The 7,519-nt window shown below is 41.5% G+C and overlaps 1 protein-coding gene across 4 annotated transcripts in view; it reads left to right on the top strand.

Moving 5' to 3' along the window:
- The window catches only part of galntl6 (polypeptide N-acetylgalactosaminyltransferase like 6), a 1,306,113-nt gene that overhangs the window by 749,992 nt on the left and 548,602 nt on the right, over nucleotides 1-7,519 (top strand). The window lies entirely within an intron of this gene.

The following is a 7,519-nucleotide window of genomic DNA, read 5'->3' as shown; positions in this document are numbered from 1 at the left end:
GCTGATTCAAGTTATCGAGTGGGTGTACAGGTGTACCTAACAAAGTATATGGAAGAACCACACGTTTAAACAAAGCTTAGATTCTGCTGGAGCAAAGAACTTGATATCCATTCTGAATTAAATTTATCTGACAAACACAAGAGATTCTGCAAAGTCTGTAAACCTTGAGCAACACAAACAAAATGCTCAGCAAGTCAGGCAGCATCTATAGAGAGGATTAAACAGATGACATTTCAGGCTCTTCATCATGACTGTTAACTAAACACTACTACAGCGCAAGTTGCTGAGATACAGTGAAAAACTTGGTTTTACAAGCCATCCATACAGATCATTTCAAAACTTAAGTACTTTGAAGTGGTACAAGGGAAAAACAAGCAGAGCAGTTAGAGTAATGCTATTACAGCGCGAGTGACCTGGGCTCAATTCCACTGCTGTCTGTAATGAGACTGTACTTTCTCTCCATTGACCACATGATTTCCCCCAAGTGCTCCAGTTTCCTCTCACATTCCAAAGATGCACGGGTTAAGTTTAGATTATGAAGACACGTAGTCCTCTTTTATTGTAATTTAGTAATGCAAGCATTAAGAAATAATACAATATTTCCTCTGGTGTGATATCACAAAACACAGGACAGACCAAGACTGAAAATACTGACAAAACCACATAATTATAACATATAGTTACAACAGTGCAACAATACCATAACTTGATGAAGAAGTCCTTGAGCACAGTAAAAGTTCAAAGTCTCTCAAATGTCCCACATCTCACGCAGACGGGAGAAGGAAGTAAAACTCTCCCTGCCATACCCGACCACGGTCCGACTCTGAGTTATCTGAAAACTTCGAGCTCTGATCCGCTCTCTGACACCGAGTACTGAGCGCCATCTCTGTCCGAACGATTCGACCTCAACCTCAGTCGCCAACAGCAGGCAAAGCCGGGGATTTTGGGGCCTACCCTCCAAAAGATTCCCGACCACGCAGTAATGACAGCAGCGAACAAGCATTTCAGAAATTTCTCCAGATGTTCCTCTGTGCTTTCACGTCCCACTCCATCAAATCAGAATTGTCCACGGCCCGTATTTAACAAATACGATATCATTTTTCACCGGGGGGCTGCGCAAGCGCATGGTGCACTGCTCTCTCTCCTCCCGCCTAAAGGTTAGTAGGTTAATTCGTCACATTGGTATAATTGGGGTGCACGGGTTCATTAGGCTGGAAGTGCCTGTTACCGTGCTGTATCTCAAAATAGAAATAAGTTTTTAAAACTAACAGAAGGCAGGAATTTACCTGATGATTTCTTTTACAGGGGTAACTACCCTTCAGGAATACCAAAATAGACACTTTTAAAACTATCCAGCAAAATGTTTAAGCTTTCATGTTTACCTTCTTTTTTTCCAAAGTAGTGCGAGTTGTATGAAATGCAAATTCATTCCGACACCCACTGCTTAGTTTCTTTAACTGGCAAAGCATTTACTAAAGGGTCAGCTCGACAACTGACAGGGCAAGAAAGCACAATGGCTATAAAATGCATTCAGTGTATTTCAATTCATTTACTGCCACTGCACAACTCAGTAAAATTAATTCACTTTCAATGTATCAAATAGCATGCATAGTGACTGCAAACATGGTTCATTATCCCTCCTATGTCATTGAACAGGAATAGAAAGCACAAGTTGTCTAAAGGCCAAGCAATCCAGCCTTTACCCTCAGCAGAAAGAGTGAATATAAAGACATGTGTATAGAAAAGCCTTGCTGCCTTGGTTAATGAAGGGAACAAGCAAGGATCCCATTGCTCAGCTTAACTTGTTGTTTTGTAGTGTTAGGTTACCCTTATTTTGGTGACTACATGACTTTTAGAATAACAACGCAGTGGACCCTGGTTGTTTGGAACACATCAGGACCGATACATCTTGACCCAATTAAGCAGCTGCCATGATTCGCCGAAGATTCAAGGAACTAGTTTAAAAAATATAAGGAAGACAAACTTCTATTTTACTGTGTAATGTGTTATGTATTTAAATGACATATAAAACAAATTAGAACACCAACACTATTCTAGGACATTTTCAATCTTTCACTGCTACAGTCAGAAGTTCCCACCTGCTTCAAAAGGGCAACAATTATACCAGTGCCCTTGTAAAGTAGCATGAGCTGCCTCAGTGATGATCATCCAGTAGCACACACATCTATAGTGATGAAGTGCTTTGAGAGGCTGGTCATGGCTAGAATCAACACCTGTCTCAGGAACGATCTGGACCCATTGTAATTTGCCTATCACCACAATAGATCTACAGCAGGCGCGACCTCAATGGCTCTCCACACATTCTCGGAATACCTGGACAACACAAATACCTACTGTATGTCAGATTGCAGTTCATTGACTCTAGCTCAGTACTTAACACCATCATTCCTACAGTCCTAATCGTAAAGCTACAGAACCTAGACCTCTGTACCTCTCTCTGTAACGAGATCCTTGATTTCCTAGCCAGAAGACCACAGTCTGTGCAGATTGGAAATAGAATCTCCACCTCACTGATAATCAACACTGGTGCACCACAGGGATGTGTGCTTAGCCCACTGTTCTACTCTCTCTCTACACCCATGACGGTATGGCTAGGCATAGCTCAAATACCATCTACAAATTTGTTGATGATATTGTTGACGTTGTTGGCAAAAGGACATACAGGAGTGAGCTATGCTAGTTCGCTGAGTGGTGTCACAGCAATAACCTTGCGCTCAATGTCAGTATGACAAAGAGCTGAATGAGGACTTCAGAAAGGGTAAAGGACAAAATCTCTGACAACTTAATCTGAACGCAACATAGTGATGCAGCTATAAAGAAGGCAAGACGGTGGCTATATTTCAGTAGCAGTTTGAGGAGATTTGGTTTGTCAACTAAAACACTTGAAAACTTCTACAAATATACCATGGAGAGCATTCTGACTGGCAGCATCACTCTCTGGTATGCGGGGTGTTGGGGGGGGGGCTACTTCACAAGATCGAAGTGCATTGCAGAAACTTGTAGAATTAGTCAGCTCCATCATGGGTACAAGCATCTTCAAGCAGAGGTGCCTTAGGAAAGCAATGTCCATCATGACAGATCCCCACTACCCAGGCTATGCCCTGTTACCATCGGGAAGGAGGTACAGAAGCCTTAAGGCACACACTCGGCGATTCAGGAGCAGGTTCTTCCCCTCTGCTATCTGATTTCTAACTGGACTTTGAACCCATGAACACTACCTCGCTACTTTTTTATTTCTGTTCTTTTGCTCTACTTATATTAACAACTATTTAATAGACATATATGTACTTAATGTAACTCAGTTTGTTTTCACAGTATTTATTTATCATGTATTACATTGTACTGCTGCCGCAAAGTTAACAAATTTCATGACATATGCTGGTGATGTGAAATCTAATTCTGAATCTGACTAACAATACTACTGCAGTACTATAAAACTGTATATTATTTCCTAATGGTTATCGACGGAGGAATTCATCCAGTGTACGCTGCCATGTTGTTTTGATTGACTACAAATGAACAAAATCCTCACAGACACCTATTGAAGATAATGCTTTTGATGATTGCATCTTCCAAATCTTCATTTTCATTGTAACATTCAAGATGATTTTCAATAACATAAGATCATAAGACCATATGATATAGGAGCAAAATTAGGCTATTTGGCCCATCGAGTCCACTCACCATTTCGTCATGGCTGATCCAATTTTCCCCTCAGCCCCAATCTCCTACCACCTCCCCATATCCCTTCGTGCCCTGACCAATCAAGAATCTATCAAGCTGTGTCATAAATATACATAAAGACATGGCCCCCACAACTTCCTGTGACAAAGAATTCCACACGTTCACCACTCTCTGGTTAAAGAAAGACCTTCTCATCTCTGTTCTAAAATAACCCCCCTCTATTCCAAGGCTGTGTCTTAGGCTCTCCCACCATAGGAAACATCCTGTCCACATCCACTATTTCAAAGCTTTTCACCAGTCAATAGGTTTCAATTATTTCATCTGTCATTTTTTTGAATTTTAGTGAATATAGGCCCAGAACCATCAAATGCACTTCATATGACAATCATTCAATCTTGGAATCTTTTTCGTGAACCTCCTTTTAGCCTTCTCCAGTTTCAGCACATCCTTTCTAAGACAAGGGGCCTAAAGCTGCTCACAATACTCCAAGTGAGGCCTCACCAGAAAGTTTCAACGTTACATCCTGGCTTTTATATTCTAGTCCTCTTGAAATAAATGCTAACATTGTATTTGCCTTCCTCATCACAGACTCAAACTGCAAATAACCTTCAGGGAATCCTGCACAAGGACTCCCAAGTCTCTTTGCACCTCATATTTTTGTACTTTTTCTCCATTTAGAAAATAGTCAATCCTTTCATTTCTTCTACCAAAGTACATGACTATACAACACTCACAACAAGTTGGAGGAACTCAGCAGGTCGGGCAGCATCCATAGAAAAGATCGGTCGACGTTTTGGGCCGGAACCTTTCGTCAGGCTTCCGGCCCAAAACGTCCGACTGATCTTTTCCACGGATGCTGCCTGACCTGCTGAGTTCCTCCAACATGTTGTGAGTGTTGCTTTGATCCCAGCATCTGCAGATTATTTTGTGTTTACATGACTATACAGTTCTGCCATTTCTTTGCCCATTCCCCTAATCAATTCAAGTCCTTTTCTAGCCTCCGTACTTCTTGAAAACTATCTGTTCTTTCATATTGTCGGCAAACTTTGCAACAAAGACATCAATTCCATCATCCAAATCATTGACATATAACGTAAAAAGATTCAGACTCAACACAGACCCCTGTGGAACACCACTAGTCACCAGCAGGCAACTAGAAAATGCTCCATTTATTCCGACTCTGCCTCCTAACAATCAGCCACTGCTTTACCCTAGCTAGAATCTTTCCTGCAATACCATGGGCTCCTAGCTTGTTAAACAACCCTCATGTGTAGCATCTTGTCAAAGGCCTTTTGAAAACCCAAGTACGTAACATCAACCAATTCTCCTTTGTCTGTCCTGCTTGTAATTTCTTCAAAGAATTTCGACAATTTTGGCAGGCAAGATTTTCCCTTGAAGAAACCATGCTGACTATTGTGTACCTCCAAGTATCCTGAAACGTCATGCTTAGTAATTGACTCTAACATCTTCCCAACCACTGACGTCAGACTAACTGGCCTGTAGTTTCCTTTCTTCTGCCTCTCTCCCTTCTTGAAGAGTGGAGTGACATTTGCAATTTTCCAGTCTTCCAGAGCCATTCCAGAATCTAGTGATTCATGAGAAATCATTACAAATGCCTCCACGATCTCTTCAGCCACCTCCTTCATAACTCTGAGGTGTATACCATCTTGTTCATGTGAGTTATCTACCTTCAGCGCTTTCAGTTTCCCAAGAACCTTTTTTCTAGTAATGGTAGCTTCACACATGTCATGCCCCCTCACAACTGGATCTTCCATCATCCTGCCAGTGCCTTCCACAGTGAAAACTGTTGCAAAATATCAGTTAAATACTTTCAAATTCTTTGTAGTGCCTATCGTCTTGAAATAGTGATATTGTTTCATTTTCACTCCTGGCCATTTCTGGCATTTCCAAGCCCGTTCATGGGTTCAAGGTGGATTTAGAAACTCCTCTGACTTCCAACTTACTTTGCGCCCACTGTCAGTGAATAAATTCACTGATTTTTGAAAACAAACTCATGCAACTGACACCATTTTAAAACTGTTCACTCTAAGCATGACGTAACGTCTAATGTCTACAGAAGTGGAGGCAGTTGGCGTTAGTTAGAAAATATTCACCAACAGTTTCCTGTCCCAACTATGTGACATAGTGCCCCAAATAAACTAACAGAATCCTGCCTATTATCTCAATTAGCTTTTGTTCTTTAAGAGTTCTTTAAGCAGCTGCCCTGATTAACTGATGGCCCAACTAAACAGAATCCACTGTATTAGTTTTGAGTAATAAGAAATCGTTAAACGATAACTTGGACTCAAAGAAAGTTCAAAATAAGTTCAAAGTAAAAATTAATTATGAGAGTACATACATGTCACCACATACAACCCTGAGATTCTTCTTTTACGGGCATACTGAGCAATCTATAGAGCCCCTGTACAATAAAGATGAACACTTGACCTCAGAATCTACTTCTTCATGGCCCATGCACCTTACTGTCTACCTGCACTGTGTTTCTCTGTGGTTGCGAATGTAACACCATATTCTGCCTTCTATCATTACTTTCCCTTTCTACACTGTTGGGTGGAGGGGTGAAGATACATCTCGACCAAAGAAGGTGTAAGGCATTCTTTCCCTCCGCTAGCCTGCTGATCACACTTGGACAAGGTGTAGCGCCTGTTTAGACCTCACAATCAGGGCCACATAAAGCCATGGGAGCAGTGGGGATGGTCGTATGAGCAGATGGTGCATATCACAACTCCCGGTTATGTGACCACTGACGCCAGGCAGACAGTCTCTGAAGAGTATTGATAATGGCTGGGTCACCCATCTTGTAAAGACACTGTCCAGAAGAAGGTGATGGCAAACCACTTCTGTAGAAAAATTTGCCAAGAGCAAGCATGGTTTTAAAGACAAATATCGCCCACGTCATACGACATGCCACGTAATGATGATGATGACTCTACTAATGTGATACACTGATGTTTTGAAATGAGCAGTACAGCTAGCACGCAAAATGAAGTTTTTCACTGTACCTCAGTACACACAACAACAACACCAAACCAAACCAACTACATCTTTGGAAGATGAGGGAATTGAAGGCTGCGGGGAGCCAGCACAGATCCCTGAGGCAGATCAGCATGATCATAGTCAATCGTGAACTAGACTACAGGGGCCAGTGTGTTTGAGTTTTTGAGTTTCGTATAAAACCATAATCTTAAGTACGAATAAGGGAAAATAAAGTAGAAAGGAATGATACTTGAGTCGAACACAGTAGAATGTGAAGCTGCACTTGAAGAGATCCCCTCAATGGCCACTTTATTGGGTACATCAATGCAAATATTGAATCAGCCAGTCAGCAACTCAATGCATTGAAGTATACAGACATGGTCAAAAGGTTCAGTTGTTGTTCAGACCAAACATCAGAATGAGGAAGATGATCTAGGTGACTTTGAACATGGAATAACTGTTGGTGCCAGACGAGGAGCTTGAGTATCTCAGAAACTAATGATGACCTGGGATTTTTATGACCAACAGTCTCTATAGCTTACAGAGAATCATGTGCTAGAAACAAAAAACATCCACTGAGCGGCAGTTTTGTGGGCGAGAATACCTTGTTAATGAGAGAGGTCAGAGGAGAATGGCCAGACTGGTTCAAGCTGACAGGAAGGCGACAGTAACTTAAATAACCATGCATCTCTGAAAACAGGGCACATTGAACCTTGAAGTGAATGGAGTACAGCACCAGTAGACCACGAACATACACTAAGTGGCCACTTTATTTAGTACAGGATGTAAACCATCAGTAAAAGTTATCAATTCATGG

This window comes from Mobula hypostoma, chromosome 5, assembly GCF_963921235.1.
Source record: "Mobula hypostoma chromosome 5, sMobHyp1.1, whole genome shotgun sequence".
Taxonomy (NCBI): Eukaryota; Metazoa; Chordata; class Chondrichthyes; order Myliobatiformes; family Myliobatidae; genus Mobula; species Mobula hypostoma.
Note: the sequence above shows the minus strand (reverse complement) of the source record. Positions and strands in the feature narration are given on the sequence as shown.